Source organism: Tursiops truncatus, chromosome 21, assembly GCF_011762595.2.
Source record: "Tursiops truncatus isolate mTurTru1 chromosome 21, mTurTru1.mat.Y, whole genome shotgun sequence".
NCBI classification, from domain to species: domain Eukaryota; kingdom Metazoa; phylum Chordata; class Mammalia; order Artiodactyla; family Delphinidae; genus Tursiops; species Tursiops truncatus.
The window spans coordinates 35229318-35248571 of record NC_047054.1 but is presented as its reverse complement, the minus strand read 5'-3'; the positions used below and the strand labels follow the sequence as shown (position 1 = coordinate 35248571).

Sequence of the window (19254 nt, the reverse complement as noted above, 5' to 3'; positions counted from 1 at the left end):
CCTCTAAATGACATGTGGACTTGGGGTGAACTGGATCTGGGTAAGGCTTGGCCTCTGCATGGAAGTTTGATATTTCCTCTGCCTTTCTGGCATGGTTTTGACATGGTGTTTTGAAAAGTACTTGACTTTCCAGTAATTTCAAACGTACAGACAGCTTTACGTACAGAAAAGCAAGTCTTGTATCTTCATTAAATATATTCCTAAATATTAATGTTGACATTATTTAAAAATGGAGTTGTTTTCATAAGTTCTTTTTCAGATTGTTGATTGCTAGTATATATGTATAAGATAGATTTTTGTGAATTGATATTTTTTTCTGTTACTTTGCTGAATTACTGATTAGTCAAATATTTTTTGTTGTTATAGGAAGTTTTATATTTAAGATGGTGTGATCTGTGTTCTGTGAATAGACATAGTTTTAATTTTTCCATTCACATATGGATGCCTTTGGTTTCTTCCCTCAAAACTCTGGGTAGAACTTCCAGTACACTATTATCAGTGGTGGAGGCCAGCTTCCTGGCCTTGTTCCTGATTTCAGGAGTGAATCTTTCAGTTTTTAACATTGAGCACGGTGTTTGCTGTGGCTTTGTATACTACTCTTTTTCATATTGAACAAACTTCCTTTTATTCCTACTTTCTTGAGTGCTTGTATCATGAAATAGCACTGGATTTTGATTATAGCTTTTCCTGCAATAATTGATAGGATCATGTGCTTTGACTTCACCTCTTTATAGTTCTTCAGTACATTGCTTAGGTTTAATATGTTGAACAACCTGACATTTCCAGTGTAGAGATACTTGTTTATGACATCATCCATTTAATGTTCTGTTGGCTCCATGTTGTTCTAATTTTGTGGAGGATTCTTGCGTTCATATTTCTAAGGTATACTGGTGTACTTTTCTTTCTCATGATGTATTTGTGTGACTTGATTAGATGTGGCTTGGTGTTGGTGCTTTGAAGGGTCAGCATTAGGGCTGGGGCTGGGTTATGGTTGCCCTAAGCGACCCTGACGTTGCAGCCCAGGCCGCCCGCCTCTGACCACTGCGTCCCCTCGCCAGCTCTGGCCCGGCCTGCTAGAGACTCTCCCCATCATTGGAGGGCAGGGCTGACCGCCCCTCGGCCTCCCTCCCCCCTCTGCCCGTCCGTCCGTCCTCCCTGATTCAGGACACCCCATCCTCCATGAGGCTTCTGGATTCCGGCCTGGGGGGACCCACACACCCCCACGAGCTGTGTCGACCACGAGGATTGTCACCTCAAGAGGCCCCAGAAGACGGACTCCCCGGGACCTCAGTATGGGACTTTGTGTGCAGATGGGCCACCACAGAGCTGCCCGGGGTGAGCTGAGGTCACTGACCAGTGTGCGGGCGTCCTCATGGGGGGCATTTGGACCCAGACACACGGGGGAGAAGGCGATGTCATGGCAGAGACGGAGACGGGGCTGGGAGTGGCCTGGGACTGACTGACCCCAGAAGCCGTGGAGGAGTGGGCCCCCAGCACCTTGACCTTGGCCTCCAGGCCTGAGAGGAAGCGTCCCCTGTCCCAACCCCGCCTCCCATCTGGTGTTCTGTGCTGGGGCCACAGGAATCCCACACCTGGCCTGCGGGGCGTGGCGCTGTGCTTGCTGACACCCAGGACCGTCACCGGCCTCCCCCCCTCTGGGCATGACCCCCTCTCCTCCTCGGTGAGGGACCCAGGGCCCAGGACCTCCGTCCCACACTTCCCCATCACAGCAACCTCCCCCACTGCCCCAGCCACCCCTGGGGCATCTCAGGCCCCAGAAAGGAGCCGCAGCAGCGTGGTGACTTGGTGAGTGGTCACAGGCCACCGCACCCACCCCAAGACCTGAGTGTGGCCATCTGAGGAGGGACCCACAAGCCCCCCGACCCAGGCGCCCCGTTTCACAGGGCAGGTCCTCTTGCCGAGTCTCTGGAGGGGAGTGTCGAGCAGGGGTGACTGAGGTCTGTGAACATGTGGGCCAGAGAGGTCCTCCCCAGGAGTCCAGGCACAGTGAGCCCGGGGTGTGTGCATCCCTCCCCTCCTGTACCCCACGGAGTGAGGATAAAGCCCCAGTGACCCCAAGAAGAGACAAGACACCCAGAGGACTAGACCATCCACAGACCGGGGACTGAGTGTCCACCTCATTTCTCTGGAGAGAACAGTGTGTTCACCGGGAACTGCAGCCGGGCCCATGTGCCCACAGACACCCAGCTTTAGTGAACCAGCCACACAGCAAACCCCCTTCCAGGGTCCCCTGTGTTACTAGACGCAGCCTTCAGGGCAGGGGGCCGGCCCAAGCGAGGGTGCACGTGCTCCGGACACGCACAGCCCGTCCCCCTGCCCATCTCCCGGCCACCCTCCTGCACCCTGTGACCTCAACCCCCTCAGGAACCCTCCTCTCCAGGCTCCGAGCACCCGCATTTCCCACCTCCACCCCATCACTCTCCACTTCAGTGTGCCCGTTTCCCCGCCAGGTGAAGTGGACGGGAAACGTCCCACACTGGTGTTTTCAGCAGCGGAGACGGGGCTTCCTTTTCTTGCCAGCTGGGGTCTGGCCGGACATCAGGGTCTGGCCCTGCAGGGAGCAGCCCTGATCCCGCCCTGAGTATAACAGCTTCAGGGAATTCTGGGAGCAAGAAAAAAAGAAGGCGCGGAGGGGGTCCCCTACTCTGCAGTTGGGGTCAGAAGTCGGTGGGGAGGATCTTGGGGCCCTGGAATCTGAAGGGCCCCCCCTACCAGGGGAGGGTTAGGAGACCCTGGGTGGCAGTTAAGCTGAGTCCAAGGCCCTCCTGCGTAAGAGGTTTCCTAGCCCCGGGGATCCTGAAGAGGCCAGCTCCCTCCTCCCCTCCACCTGCAGGCCTGGTCCCTGCTCTTGAGAGATTCCCTAGGGTGGGGTCCTGGTGCTGGAGGTGCCCCGATGCTGTGGCCTCCTGGTCTCCAGTGAGGATAATGGGAGTGGGGGAAGACCTGTTCACAGAAAGGGAGCTTCTGCTGGAACAGAGCCTGGGTTCTGCTGCCCCCCGACCCCAGGTGCTCTGGGGCAGGAATGTGAGAGCTAGAATTTGGCTAGAATGCAACTGTGAGACCCTGAGGGGTGAGGATTGGCTGACCTGGGCAGCCTGACCCTGCCGGCCAGCCCTCCCCAGGTGTGCCTGCGTGAGGTCAATATAAACACCGCTCCAGGCAGCAAGAGCCCCTGCAGCTGGGCCTGAACGCCATATTCTCTGCCCCGTCAGCAGTCTCGGGGCTGGGCTGCTGGGAGGGAGTGAGGGGCCACGGCTCTGTTGGTGGCCCAGTGTGAGTGGGGCTCTGCTGGACTTTCTGCAGGAGTTGCCGGGCTGCCACCTCCTAAAGGAGAGGATGTGTCGCCCATACCTTCTGCTGGAATTTCTCCGCGGTGCAGAGGTGAGGAAGGAAAAAACGCAGTGGGGGCCGGGACAGGAGGGGTACCTCAGGCAGGGAAATGGAAAGCTTCCAGAAGAGCGCCCGGGGCCAGGACCATCCTGGCTGGCCTGCAGGCACCAACTCGGCCTGCGTGCTGTGGCTGGTGTGACTCCAAGCCCTTTCCTCTAGGCTTTCAAGTCCTTGAACACATTCAGGTGTTTTACTTGGGAAGGGTGGGAACAGTTCAGCAGCAGCTGGCCTGGGGCTCAGCTCACGTTTACTCACAGACGCCCTTGGCACCATCCCCCAGCCTTGCGATGAGGACACTACTTGCGGGGGAGCTGCTGGCTGCATGGGAGACGATTCCACCTCTGACCAACTTCAGAATTGTTTACCACTGGAGCAAGTGCCCTGATAGGGTTTCATCTGTATAAACTAGTGGGTTCTTGATTAGCAACGTGAAGGGTGACATCAGAAGTCATGAATCAGGATGGAAAATACTTATCCCCAACAGGTACAGGCGTAAAAACCAGGGGAGGCCGTGTGCAGCCGGCACCCTTAGGGATGAGCTTCTGACTGACCCCTCAACATTCTGGTGTCCAGCCACTGCTTTATTATTTCTGAGGCCCAATGCTGACCCTAAGGGGTTCTGTAACCCAGCCTCTGTGGGCCTTTAATGAGGCCCGCACTCCAGGATCCTACAGAGCAGGGTCTGTGTGACCATTCTGTGGCTTCTGTAACAAATGACCACAAGCTGGGTTGTTCAAAACAACAGGAATTCATCCTCCCCCAGTCCTGGAGACCAGACATCTGAGATCAAGGTGTTGCAGGACAGAAGTCTCTCCAAAGGCTCCAGGATAGGGTTCTTCCTGCCTTTTCCAGCTTTTGGGGGCTCCAGGCATTCCTAGGCTTGCAGCTGCATCCCTCCCGTCTCTGTCTCTGTCTTCACGTGGCTTCTGCTCTGTGTCTGTGTTTCTCCTCTTTTGTCTCTCATAAGGACTTTCTCAATTGGATTGAGGGCCACCCTAACACAAGATGACCTCACTTCGAGATCCCTTAACTACATATAGAAAGACCCTTTTCCCAGATATGGTCCTGTTCACGTGTTCTGGGGGGGACACATCTTTCGGGCCAGCATTCAACCCCATTGTCTGTGTATAAAATAGCCCTCATTTTAGGAGATTGCCAAGGTCCCGTATAGACTGGCACAGACAGCAGCCATGTGGGTGGGGTCTGGGCAGAGTGAGGACCCTGGAATCACCTGGAAAGGATGAAGTCCTGGCTGCATTAGGTGAGCTCTTCTACCACGGGGCACGTGGAAAACAGCCACTCCACTCTGTCCGTGGAAAGGGGACCCAGTGCCGAGTCCAGAAATGGTTATATTGGAAAGCGGGCTTTCCTGGATTTCATCATCAATAACATCATGTAACCAATAACTATGGGCTTGGAATCGGTTTCTGGCACGTGATGACAGCACTGTCTCTTTAGGCTCATCCAGCCTAGAATAGGAATGTTTGAAGGGAGAGAGGTTTGGGAGATTGCGAAGCTTGGTTGTCAAGGAAACTGAGAAGGTTTGTCAAGGAAACTTCTCCCTTAAACTGAAGGCAGGGCTGGGAGAACTGAACTCGAGGGATCTTTTAAAGGGGCTTCTGTGAAGCACCATCCCTGAGTGGTGGTCTCAGCATGAGCTGGGGTTTGAGAAAAGTGTGATGAGATGAAGCCTGACTTTCTGTGACAGCTGGGGAGGGGTTTGTAAAGTACCTTGGGTTTAAGGTAAAGTTTGTTGCTGGAAACAAAGTGTCTCCAAAACTAGGGCTGGAGCTCAAGATGTGTCTGTCCCCTTCTTGTGAGAGTCCAGGCAGGTGAGTGTCAGGTCCCAAGCTCTGGCCCCCTTGTTTCTCCTCCCTGCTTCCAGGTGAGGTCTCCAACCAGCAGGGTGCGGTGAACAGCTGGGCTTCATGCCCTCTATTGTAGGATGCAGGCTGGCCAAGGCCCTCACCAACTTCACCTGTTTCCCTTGGTAACAGGAGACAGTATGCCCCAGCTGGAAGAGGTGGGAAGGCTGGGAGGTGCAGGGTAACTGTGAACAGGAAAAAGGGAAATGGGTTCTTATGGCCAGCTGCGCAGCCCTGTTGTGACGGTCACCTGGACGGTAGCCCACAGACATTGGGTCCTGTGAAGCTTCAGTGCTTTGTGGTTCTGGAAATCCTATAGGAGACGGTCCACAGCAGGTGAAAGCTAATGCTCTCAGTGGAGCTGGTGAAGCCAAAGATCTGCAGTTCAGACTGAAGGTGCCGATGTACATACAGGACAAAACCATCTCGTGTGATTGGACTTCAGGCACGTTTAACATGAATGCAGCCATGTTAATGCCTAGCATCTTCTATCTTGTGCCTCCCCTCAGGGACCCCCTCCTCAGTTCCTGGGGTTCCTGTAACCCATGTACAGGGGGATGGAGAGTGGGCTCTGTCCAGTCTGAGCCCTGAGTTAACCCTGCGTGTGAGTCTGCTCAGGACCGCCGTAACAAATAGCACAGACAGGGCAGCTTGGGTAACAGACCTATCTCCCAGTCCTGGATGCTGTCGGAGATCAAGGTGTGTGCATGCTGGCTTCTCCTGAGGCCTCTCTCCTTGGTGCTTAGACAGCCATCTTCTCCCCAGGTCCTCACATGGTCTCCCCCTGTGCCTATCTGTGTCCTAATCTCTTCTTGTAGGACATCAATCCTATTGGATTAGGATCCACCCTGGTGACCTCATTTTTACCTTGATCACCTCTTTAAAAATCCCATCTCCAAATACAGCCACATCCTGGGGTCCTGGGGGTTAGGGATTCAGCATGTGAATTTGGACGGACGTGACTGAGCCTATACCATCCTCCTTAGGAACCAAGTGTGCTTCAGTCCTTCCTTCCCTCAAGTCACACGAGTTGATGTAATGGCTCAAGGAGAGGCCACTCGTGCAGAGTTTGTGTCCCAGCTGGGGAGCCCTTCTCTGCTCTCTCTGATCAGGCTGTGGCAGTGCCTGCCCAGTCCTGAGGTGAGCAGTTCTGGGGTTTTCTGCCGTGTCTCCCGGCCTGCTGAGGTGCTCATTGTCAGGGAACTCAGGAGCCAGCAGCCTAGTGGGGATGCCGGAGACTCTCAGGGCCTTGGCAGATGTCTCTCCCGGCAGATACCCTAGCGAAAGTGGGGAAACATTTGGGGGATTACAGGCGGGAGAGAGTCAGTCTCGTTTATGCTTCAGAAAGACCAGGTTGCGGTGGGATGTGAGACGCACCGTGCAGGCCGGGAGCTTTGTCAGGCCTGATGGAGGAACCAGGCACAAGATCAGGCTTGGGCCAGGGCTGTGGGCATAAAGGGGAATTAGTGTGGGAACTGGCCACAGACTGTTGTCAAAATCTCGGCTTCCCTGTGCACCGAGGCCAAACAGAAATACGGAGACAGGGATTTAGGAGGAAGAGAGAGATGGCTTTATGTTTCTGCCAGGCAGAAGGGAAGACACAGCTGGCTAGCACCACAAGAACTGGGCAACCCCAGCTCCTTGAGAATCAGGGAAAATTTTATATGTGGGACTCTCGCAGTCTGGGGTATAGGATGACGATAAAAGTAGTGAAGGTCTTGCATTCTTCCTTTCCTTTGCATTATTTCAAAACAGTCATAGCTGGCATCAGGCCGCGTGGTAATTGGGGTCCAACAGTCTGGTAATTTCATACGTTTGCCTCTGGTTTATCGGCGGTGACCTCGTTTCTGAAATGCAAAAACTATAGGGGGTGATTTGTTATGAGGGGCATATAGAATGTAAGTGCTGGACATAATAAGGTTAGGGAGTGAGAGGCAGGGGATGTAACTCACACAGAGTCAGGGGTGATGTGTGCTAAATGTAAATTACATAGTGTCAGGGAGTGAGGTTAGCTTTGAAAAGTACAAATCTAGTTATTACAGATTAGTGACAAAGTAAAACAAGGAGTGATGAACACTTTCAGGCCAGGTTATGTTTCTTCTCTAGCCTGTTCGCTGCTCCCTTTGTTTTCCTTGTTCTCAGGAGAAGGAAAACTTCATTTCTACTTTTGCTGCAACAAGACTGGAGGAGCAGATGACAGTCACTGGGGCACAAGGAGGGTGGGAGCCTGGGAGGCCCCAGTGTTACCGAACAAAACGTGGGTCGGCTTGCCCGAGTAGAGTAAAGCCAGTCTACTCACACCTGGTGTGGTGAAGGAAAGTGCAGCTTTATTGTAAAAGTGCCAATACAAGGAGGCCAGGTGGCTTGTGCTCTAAAACCCCAAGTCCCTGAAGGATTTCAGTAAAGCAATATTAAAGGCCAGGTGAAGGAGGGGCGTCGCAGGGTATGTGATCAGCTGGTGCACAATTCTCTGGTTGATGGTGAGGTAACAGGCGGTTAACATTATAAATTCTTAGGCGCTAGAAGTTCCGGGGCTACATGTTCATGATCATCAAGTAGTTAAGTTCTTCCACTTGGTGGTGGTTTTAGCATCTGTAAAACAACTCAGGAAGCGTGTATCAGATACTGTTATCCAGGTACTTCAGAGAGGAGCTATAGCAGAGCATGTGGGGGAGGGGTCTGTCCTGGAAGGCCCAATAGGGTCCTGCTTGATTACACCGGTGCCTGGGCTCGGCAACCTGGGAAGGTGGGGCTGCTCCTGGGTGTGGGGAGCTGTGGGCCCAGTCCTCTGAGGGGCCTGTTACCCCCAAGGTGAGATGGGGGTGCAGTGGCTGGACAGAGGCGTCTGGCCTGAGAGAGGGGTCCAGGCTGGAAATGTCACGGGAATCATCAAAGGGAGGGAGGGGAAAGGCCAATGGGGGCAGGTAGGTCACAGCGGACTATGTGCAGGTGACTGCGGTCCTGGTGGAAGCAACTCAGAGCCACAAAGGAGTGGCCGTCAGGGGCTCAGCTCCATTCTCCTGTTCCTTTGTAAAACTGCTGTGTAAGAGTTTGAGACACCGCCAGGAGACGTCAGGGCCCAGTGCTGCCATGGCTTCATCAAAGGGCCCAGGGGGAAGAGAACCACTGCAGGCCCCGCCCATGTGCGCACTGGGAATGAGCCCCATCGGGGCTCCTGGGCTCACAGACTTGAGGGAACCTCTGTCCTCAGGACCGGTCTTCCTCCCTCCTCTCACCTGCTGGTCAGAGGCCCAGGAACCCCCAACCTGGCTCCACACCCAGGGCCTGGATTCTGGGACAGCTTAGGGGTAAGCAAGACCCTCACGCTCCTTTATCTGCCTGGGGGTGAGAATGTCTTAAATGCTGCAATTGACTGATTATGGAGGGCTGAGTGTTTCCAGCAGGTATGGGTGGAAAGATGGGGCGTGAACTTCCTGTGCCTGCAGGGTCTTCCCAGCGTGAAGATCTGTGTGTTTCCCCCGGCCAGTCAGCATCCTCCCTGGAAGCCCAGATCCAGTATTACGAGGGCAGAGGCTCTCCCCTTGCTTATCTGTAACTTCCCACTCCCACAGCAAGGCTGTGGCTGGCTCCCTGGCTCCCACCATCTGCCATTTATCTGTGCATTGCTCCTTTCCAGGTTACATGTGCAGAGGTTTCAGAATTGTTAGCTACTACACCCTGGAAAGAACTTCGTAGAATAAAGCCCACTGTTTATATACAGTCCATTTTGCCTTTAGTCTACAGATTCCATTCATTTCCAAATGTGACTTAGGTCAGCACCTTTTATCCCATCCCCTACAGTGAGTTGCTTCCATATATTTCTAATACAGTTAGATTCTGTGACATTTTGTATTCCATCCTGCAACATTCCTACATCCTAAATAACTAAATTTGAATAGATTATGATTGGCCCCTTGGGCTATGCATATCTGTGGGCTTAGACAAATGCATAGTGACAGGTATCCACCCTACTTCAGACACCCCACCCCATGATCTGCTTATCGTCTACGTAGCTTTGCCTTTCCCAGAATGTCACCAATGGGGTCATACTGTGTGCAGCCTCCGCAGACTGAAGTTTTTCACTTAGCAGTATATACTGAAGATTTATCAATGTCTTTCCATAGGTTGGTGGTGCCTTCTTTTCTGCTGAGTAGTATTCCACTGCACGTGTATGGGAGGAAAAACAATTTTCCCTCTACTTTTCAAGGTTCTTGGTTGAGGGCCCCCCTGCCCTGTAATAAAATTACCAGGAGAAAAGCCGAAGTTTAATAACATGTATACCTTCTGAATACAGGGGGGATACCACGGAAAACTGAGTCACGCCCTGAAATGACCAAAACCATCCCCTTAAATACTGTCTTCAGCTAAAAACAGAAGAAAGATGCTGGGGAAGGGGGGAAGGCCAGTTATGGCAGGTTATCATGCAAAGCACAGTAAACAAGGGTATGACTGTTTGCACATTTAAGTTAGGACTTCCCCATTGAAAAGAGTTACCTAATATTTAATTATCCTTCCATTTTGGGTGCAAAGAGGGACATACCCTTATAAATGGAGATTTCTCTGTTGTAAATGTCCTTCATAAAACGGCAATCTCAGTTTTCTGAGATTTTTTAAAAATGTATTATTTTTGGCTGCATTGGGTCTCCATTGCCGCGTGCAGGCTTTTCTCTGGTTGTGGCGAGCAGGGGCTACTCTTCATTGCGGTGTGCGGACTTCTCATTGTGGTGGCTTTTCTTGTCACGGAGCACAGGCTCTAGGCGTGTGGGCTTCAGTAGTTGTGGCACACAGGCTCAGTAGTTGTGGCTCGCGGGCTCTTGAGCGCAGGCTCAGTAGTTGTGGCTCACAGGCTTAGTTGATCTGCGGCATGTGGGATCTTCCCGGACCAGGGCTCGAACCTGTGTCCCCTGAATCGGCAGGTGGACTCTTAACCACTTAGCCATCAGGGAAGCCCTTTTTTTTAAAGCAGACCAATAATCCTTATGCCAGAGAGACATATTTTGGGGTGGCGTATTTTACTCGCGTTGACATGAATGTACCCCAATTTGCTTATGCATTCATCTTTTGAAGGATATCCTGATTTCTTCAAGTTTTTAGCCATTATGGAAGTGCTGCTCTTCATAATTGCATCCTTCTTTTCATTTGGACACAGATTTTCAAAGCAGTTGCCTAAATATTGCAAGTGTGATTGTTGGATCCCAACATGAGACTTGTTTAGCTTTGGAAAAAACTGCCAAATTGTCTTACAAAGTGGCTGCACATGCATCCCCCCAGGTATGAGAGAGAGTTCCTTTTGTTCCTCACCCTCTAGCAATTGGTATTGTCATATTTTTGGAGCTTAGCAGTCCTAATAGGTGTGCTGTGATAGCTCATGATTTTAATTTGTAATTCCCTAATGGTATATGATGTTGAGCTTGTTTCTTTTTCTTTTTTTTTTTTTTTTTTTTTTGCGGTACGCGGTCCTCTCACTGTTGTGGCATCTCCCGTTGCAGAACACAGGCTCTGGACACGCAAGCTCAGCGGCCATGGCTCACGGAACCAGCTGCTCCGCGGCACGTGGAATCTTCCCGGACCAGGGCAAGAACCCGTGCCCCCCGCATCGGCAGGTGGACTCTCAACCACTGCGCCACCAGAGAAGCCCTTGAGCTTGTTTCTGTATGACTTTTACTATCTGTATATCTTTTTTGGCGGAATGTCTGTTCAGATCATGCTGTTCATGTTCATGCTGAGAGGAGCCCTGTCTCCTCAGGACCTGCTGGGGCTTTGGCTTCTGGAACACGTGGGGCTGAGTCCACGCTGATGGCCGGGCTTCGGAACAAGCCGGGGTCGGGTCCACACTAACAGAAGCCGGGTCTCCTCAGGACCCGCTGGGCCTTCAGCTTTGGGACACTGTGGGGTCCAGTTCATGCTGACAGGAGCCTGGTCTCCTCAGGACCTGCCGGGAGGTGATGCTGCTGAGGGAGAAGGTGAGGAAAAGTGGGCAGAAGGTTCCTGTGCGTGGCTGACCGCTGAGGGTGTATGTCTTCAGAGGACCCAGGAGAGGAAGGGCTTGATGTGGAAAACTGGGTTTTTGGCCCCTTTTGTGTGTGGTGTAGACAGAGTGCAGTGTTGTTCTTTGGCGTGTGGCGTCTGGTTTTCCCAGCACCATTTATTGAGGGGACTGTCCTTTCCCTGGTGTATGTTCTTGGCTCCTTTCTTGTGAATTAACTGACCACATACCTGTAGGTTGATTCCTGGGTTCTCTGCTCTGTTCCTCTGGTCTGTGTGCCTGTTTTTGGCCCATTCCACACTTTTGGGGACTGTAGCTTCGTAATGTAGTGTGAAATCAGGGAGGGAGACGCCTCCAGCCCGTTCTCCTTCCTCAGGGTCTTGGCTCTTCTGGGTCCTTTGTGGTTCCACACACAACTTAAGATTATTTGTTCTGTTTCTATGTAAAATGTCATTGGACTTTTGGTAAGGATTGCATTGAATGTGTACATTAATTTGGCTAGACTGCATATTTGTTTTAAATTAAACAAAAATTTGGGTCACACCATGTAGCATGCAGGGTGCGTGATCTTAGTTCCCCAACCCGGGATGAACCCGCGCCCCCTGCAGTGGGAGCACAGAGTCCCAACCATGGACAGCCAGGGAATTCCCAATAGAATGCATATTTTCACAGTATTCTTTTTCTTTTTCTTTCTTTTTTTTTTTGCGGTATGCGGGACTCTCATCGTTGTGGCCTCTCCGGTTGCGGAGCACAGGCTCTGGAAGCACAGGCCCAGTGGCCATGGCTCACAGGCCCAGCCACTCCGCGGCATGTGGGTTCCTCCCAGACAGGGGCACGAACCCGTGTCCCCTGCATCGGCAGGCGGACTCTCAACCACTGCGCCACCAGGGAAGCCCTTGTTTTGTTTTGGTTTTTTGCGGTATGTGGGCCTCTCACTGTTGTGGCCTCTGCCGTTGCAGAGCGCAGGCTCAGCAGCCAAGGCTCACGGCCCAGCCGCCCCACGGCATGTGGGTTCTTCCGGACCGGGGCAGGAACCCACGTCCCCTGCATCGGCAGGCGGACTCTCAACCACTGCGCCACCAGGGAAGCCCCTCCATTTATTTTCGTCTGTTCAGTGTCCTCTATCAGTGTCTTCCAGTTTTCAGTGTGCCGGTCCTTCATGTCCTTGGTTAAATTTACTCCTAGCTATCTTTTTGGATGCAACTGTAAGTGGGATTTCTTTAAAATTCTTTTTCTGATGGTTCATTATCAGTGTATAGAATCACAAATGATTTTTGTGCATTGATTTCTCTCTTTTTTTTTGTATCCTGCAGCTTTACTGAATTCATTTTTTAGTTGTAACAGTTTTTTGGTGGTTGAATGTGGAGAACTAGAATTCAGAAATCCCACTGTTTCATCTACATCCAGGTCATCCACAGCACCCAAGACATAGTGGCTCCGAATATAATCTTCCCATGGTGCCTCTTGTAGTATGTGGACTCCTACAAGGGTGATTAGCATCCCCACTGTGGGTGAACTGGATCTTGGTAGGGCTTGGCCTCTATAACAGAGTTTGATGTCTGTATTTCTGGCATGGTATGACGTGGTTGTTTTGATAAGTACTTTATTTTCTAGTAAATTTCAAGTGTATAAAAGACTTTAAATAGCAGTATAAAGTTTTCCATCTTCACAAAATACTCCAGTTTGTTTTACCCTGTGAGAGTGGGATGGCCACTCTCCCAGGGAGCCAGCACATAACCCCAAAGTGAGGAATAATTAAGGTTTCCACATTATAATCCTATCGACTGACCCACTTCAACTTTCACCAGCTGCCCCAGCTTTGTGGAAATGTAGTTTGCTATTCGAATCCAGTTTTCTCTTCTTGGAACCATCACTAGGGCTTTTCCTCACTTTAAAAACCTTGCTGGATTGAAAGTGTACAAGATGAGCATGATCTGGGTGGTTTTTCTGTATGGCTTCTTTCACTTAGGATGTTTTCACTGTTTATCCGCACTGTAACATTGATCATTATTTCATTCATTTTTTCCATTGTGATTAAAAACACATAACATTTGCCATTTAAACCATTTTTAAAAAGCTTTTAAAAAAATTATTTTCTATTCTTTGGCTACACGCAGGCTTTCTCTAGTTGCGGCCAGCGGGGGCTACTCTTCATTGCCGTGTGCAGGCTCCTCATTGCGGTGGCTTCTCTCGTTACGGAGCACGGGCTCTAGGCGCACGGGTTTCAGTAGCTGTGGCACGAGGGCTCAATAGCTGTGGCTCACGAGCTTAGTTGCTCTGCGGCATGCAGGATCTTCCAGGACCAGCGCTTGAACCCGTGTGTCCTGCAATTGGCAGGCGGATTCTTAACCACTGTGCCACGAGGAAAGCCCCATTTAAACCATTTGTAAGTATAGAGTTCTATGGCCTTAAGTACATTCACATTGTTGTAAAAATATCCTCACCATCCATCTCCAGAACTTTATTTTCCCCATGTGAAACCGTAGCCATTAAACACTAACTCACCTCAACCCCTGGCAACCTTATTCTACTTTGTCTTTGGATTTGACTTATCTGGATACCTCATACTAGTGGAATCATAGAACGTTTGTCCTTTTTGTGTCTGGCTGGTTTCACTTAGCATAATGACTTCAGGGTTCATCCACATTGTAGCATGTGTGAGAATTACCTTAGTTTTAAAGGTTGAATCGTATTCCATTGCGTATATACTACACGGTACTTATCCATTCATCTGTTGAAGAATGTGTTGTGTTGCTTCCACCTTTTGGCTATTGTGAATAATGTTGCTATGAATATGGGGTACAGATATCTGTTCCAGTCCTTGCTTTCTAATATTCTGGGTGTACACCCCGGAGTGGAATCAAGGGATCATACATTTTCCATGTTTTTGAGGAGCCACCATACAGTTTTCCACAGCGGCTGTATAATTTTACTGTATTCCTTTATATGACAGAATAATGCAGCTTATGGATCTACCTTATTTTGCTTATCCGTTTACCTGCTGATGGACATTTAAATCTTTCCTACCCTGGGCTATTGTGAACAGTGCTGCTATGAATAACTGGTGTACAAGTTTTTGTTTGAATGCCTGTTTTCCATTTTTTTGTTATATATCTAGGAGTGGAGTTGTTGAACCACATGGTAATTATATTTTATATTTTTGAGTAAATGCTAAAGGTTTGTACACATAGACTGCACCATTGTACATCTCCATAAGTAACTTTTAAGAGTTCCAATTTCTCTGCATTGTTGCCAACGTTTGTTATTTTTATTTACATATTTTAAAATTTATTTAAAATTTTATTTTTATTCTAGTGTGTGTGAAGGGGCATCACACTGTGGCCTTAATTTGCATTTTCATCATGACTCTTGACATTTGACATCTTTTCATGTCCTTGTTAACCATTTGTATGTCTTGCCTGGAGAGCAGTCCATGCAAGTTATTTGTCTGTTTCAAAAATTGTATTGTTTGTCTTTTTGTTGATGAGTTGGAAAAGTCCTGGGTACGTTCTAGGTAAAGAGTCTTATGAGATATATAATGTGCCCATATTGTCTTCCATTCTGTGGGCTGTCTTTTTACTTTCTGGATAGCCTCTTTTGATGCACAAAGGTTTGTAATTTTGAGGAAATCCAATTTATCTATTTTTTTCTTTCATTTCTTATGCTTTACTGTCAAATCTAAGAAACCATTGCTAAATTCATGGTCGGGAAGATTTAATTCCTCGGTTTATTTGAGAGTTCATTCAGTCATCCCTCGGCGCCCACTAGGCCAGGTTTTAGGCCTGGGGCTGAGTCAGTGTGAGGGTTCAGCGGTCACGGTTTAGGGTTATGGGTCATCGTTGGAGAGTCATGGTAGAGGGTTGTGGTTAAAGGGTCAGGGATTAGAGTTTAGGGGTCAGTGATGAGGGTCTAGGGGTCTGGCGCTAGGGTTGTTAGGGGGTTACAGTTAGAGGTTAGGGTTCTTAGGGTAAAGGTTAGAGTTAGGTTTAAGCACAATTGGCCCTCATTGTCCTCCCCTCTCCTTCTCTGTGAAGCCTCCAGAATGGGTAGGACTTGCCCAGGGTCAAACAGGAGTCAGGGAGCTGAGGTCAATAACTGTTTTTCTGGCCTCCCTTCCCCCAGTCCTGGGCTCTGAGAGAAGAATGAACTGTCTGTTCTTGTCTAGGACTGTTTCTTATCCAACTCGACCTCTGTCAAGGATTGGGGAGGATGTCAGAAGTCATGCATGGTTTCCTTCTGCCCTCCTACCTGGGAAGGGTGATGCTGGCCCTACTCTGCCTGGGCAGCCCCAGGTTCCAGCACAGCCCAGACAGGAGGGCACTCAGTGGACATGTGTGGATTTATACAGGACTGGGTGCAGTGACCTGCCAGCCCCCAGATGCTGCCTTCTTGAGGGCTGCTGGGGCCCTCCTGGCACTGGAGGCATCCTTTGTCCCATCTGAGTGGGCATGCATAGATGATCAAGTCTCAGGCAGGACATCCCTCGACCTCTGACTATCCAGGCAGGCATCTGTGGTCCTCTAGCTCAGTCCAGCCTGGGCATTGTCATGCCCTCATGTACAGCTATGGAGCTGACCATGATGCTGGGCAATGCAAGAGCTACCTGGGCAGTGTAGACATTCCTTTGAGAAGTTTCAACCACCAACATGCACGTGGCTGAGAAAAAGGCATCCTGCTCACGGCCTCATAGGCTGCCAAGAGAGGTAGTAATCCTCTAGACATTGGAGTGTGGCCCTGACGCAACACCCATGCAGCAGACCATGGCCCTGCAATCCTCTGTCTTTCAGTCGTTAGAAACTTTTGACATGCATATTCATTAAGAATCAAAGATATGGGAGCAACTGGACCTCCCAGTGTGAGGTTACACTGCCACTGCCATTGTCTTGGAGAGCCATATGCATCCATGTGGCCTCTGGAAAGCCTGCCAATTATGGGTTCCATGGCATGGAATAATTCTCGAGCCTCCCGTTACTTCATTGCTCAAGTGTCCTTACCACCTTAGCATTTGGTTTCTTCCTCTTAGTAAAGGAGAGAGAAGAAACTGGAAAAGGAGCAGTATTGTTTTTCAGGGATGGGCAATTAATATGGCCAGGGAGATGGCATAACTCAGGGCTCCCACTTCTCAGGGGCAGGAATGAGGTCTGTGTGTCTTCTCAGGACACATGGGCTGTTCTGGGCCAGCCTCTGAGATGTGAGGACCTGATGCCCAAGGAAAGAGACTTGAGTTTACCACCACCAATGATCCTGACTTTTCAGCAAGTGAAAGAACTTTTTGCAGTCTTGGGAGGGACAGTAAGAGCACTGGGTGAGTCGCTGCAGCCCCTGACCCTAAGTGAACCCCTTTCTTCCTTTGTGTCAGATTCTGTGCTGTGCAGTGAGCTGTCATTGACATAGAATCTGTTGCTTCCTCCCAGCCAGCCACTGTTCTCAGGCCCAAGTGCCTCAGTTTTCCTTTGGGAATTACATGTCACCTGCTTCCAGTCCAAAGATTTGCAGAAGGATGGCCCGATATTCCACCCAGCTCGAAGATGGGTTTACAACCCACATCTAGCCAGTCCCATTTTCCATCTTCTGGTGATCGGTCAAGGATAAGAATGCAACCCAAGCCAGATCAAAGGCATTTAAAACCATGACTTTCTTGGAATCCAAGAAAAGGAGAAACTCTTTCTCGGAAAATGGATGGTGAGTGGTTGTCAGCCTAGAACTGCTGTTGGCCCAAGTGCAGTGAGAGAGCCTGTGCCTATGAATGGGGTCCCCCAAAGGCACTGAGCGGGACAAAGGTTTGGAGAGAAACAAGGTCACACTGAGACAGTGTGAGCCCGTGGACCTGCTAGGTCCAAACCCATTCTTCAACTTGCCACTTGTAAGTATTAACGTATTTCTACCCTTACAATAAATACTAATTTATTTTATTTCCGTAAGTGTGTCCAGTCACTGGTAAAAGAAAAAGTCCTGGTTGATACATCTGAGTCAATAATCCCTGACCCTTCCTCAGGTGTCCTCACTGGGTAGGCATGGCTGGGGTAGGTGAAGACACTGGTTGGGGTCATAAACTAGGGGAGCTGGCAAACAACTCTGTCCCTGCTCCTTCCCTGTCCCGGGAGAGGGAAAGCCTGGAACAGTGATAGGATAGCCAGTAGGGGAAGAGTTTCCTCAGTGGTTAATTGGCCTTTTTGTGTTTTCCTTCATTTAGGGTCCATTTTGGTAATGTGCTTTTACAAAGAAATCCCCCTTTTCCTCTAGATTTCCAATTTGTTACAGTAGGTCTCTCTTATTTTGACGTTTAATTGTTCCTGTCTAATTTTCTACAGAATCATGACAAATAATGAACAATATACTGATACTTTACTATTAACTGAAGTCTCTATTCACGTTCCCTTTGTTATACCTTTCCTTGTTCCAGGGTCTCAGAGGACATGGGGTCATCATGTCTGTTTAGTCTCTTCTGGGCTCTGACAGTTGCTCAGATTCTCCTTGTTTCCATGACCTTGACAGCGTGGAGGAGGGCTGCTCAGGTATTGTATAGACTGCCGGGCGCTGGGATTTGCTTGGTGGTTTTGTCGTGGTTAGACTTGGCTTTGCAAAAGCAGACCACAGATGTGAAGTGCTTCCTCTTCACTATATATCAAGAAGACAGGCTCTTAAGGGAACTTCTCCCTTATATTCTTAATTTTGGTCACCTAGCTGAGGTAATGTTTGTCAGGTTTTCCCACAGTGAGGTTAATTTTTTCCCATGTCCATCCTGTGTGTCTTATGTAGGAGGCAGTCATAATGCAGAAGCCACACTTGAGGAGAGGGGTTAGCTTCACATCCTTGATGGACAGCTGACTTGCTATACACATTGTTTAGAAGTTTTCTGCATAGGAGATTTCTATTTAACACCATTCATCAAAAACTATGTAATTTATTTATACCAGTTTGGACACGTGAATAATTATTGTAAACTTTTGGTTATAATCCAGCACTACATTATTAGACTGCTTAGTTCATTCTTGCTTTGGCTGTTGAGAGCTTCTTCCATTTGCTCTTGTTTTCATTTTACATATTTTTTCTTTTGTGGGTTTAAAAAATTTTTGGTACTTCTTTACTTTCTGATATTTTAAGATTATCCTGCTTCATATATTTACTGTCTCAGTCCTACCATCAGCCCTTTCTTCAAAGAGCCCTTGTTCCTTTTATTAGAGAATGGTATTAAAAACTTACATGTGGGAGCTAAATATGCTCAGCTGACAGTACATAGAAATATATGCATGTATCCCAGCCTATGCATATACACATAATTACAAAGATTTCCATGTGGAACTATGTGTAGGCTAAAGATAGTTTATACTGTATCTCCAAGCAGATCTGTTATGACATGGATATTGTAACCTTCTCCCTTTGTTTGACTGTAACATCCAACTCCATTGGTAAGAAACCTGGCTTCCACCATTTGTCATTTATTAAATTCAGTGCTTGTTCCATTTGATGACTGATATAGTAGTTTCAGTACTGTTAGCTGCTACCCCTCATGGGAAAGAACATAGAGTCCACTGTGTATGTATGGCACATTTGTCTTTGGCCTAAAGATTCTGTACGGTTCCAAAGTTAACTTAGGTCAGCCCATTTGTCCCACTACCAACTGTGAGTTTTCATACATTTCTGAATCAGTTAGATTCTTTGTTACATTCTGTATCCCAGTCTTTGACACTCCCATATCCTAAGTAGCTAAGTTTGAATAGATTGTAAATTACTTGTTGGGTTGTAAAAATCTGTGGGTATAGCCAAATGCAGTGACAGGTATTCACCACTGAAGTATCATATGGACTCTTTCAACCACATATTCTGTAAACTGTTTACCATGTCAGTTTTGCCTTTTCTAGAATGTCATATAAATGAGGTCATACACTGTGTAGCACTTCAGACTGGATTCTTTCACTTAGCAATGTAAGTGTTGGATGCAGTATTATTTTTGGGGGGGGGGCACGGGTTGATGATCCATTCCTTTATATC

At 49.0% G+C, this 19254-nt stretch overlaps 1 long non-coding RNA gene across 1 annotated transcript in view; it reads left to right on the top strand.

Annotated features, from left to right (window-relative positions):
* LOC117310033 (uncharacterized) overlaps positions 1–19254 on the top strand; it is a 121035-nt gene that overhangs the window by 16077 nt on the left and 85704 nt on the right. Inside the window, exons 4-5 of the long non-coding RNA XR_012329034.1 lie at positions 16677–17125; positions 17666–17777. This is a non-coding gene — a long non-coding RNA (uncharacterized lncRNA). The remainder of the gene's footprint in view (positions 1–16676; positions 17126–17665; positions 17778–19254) is intronic.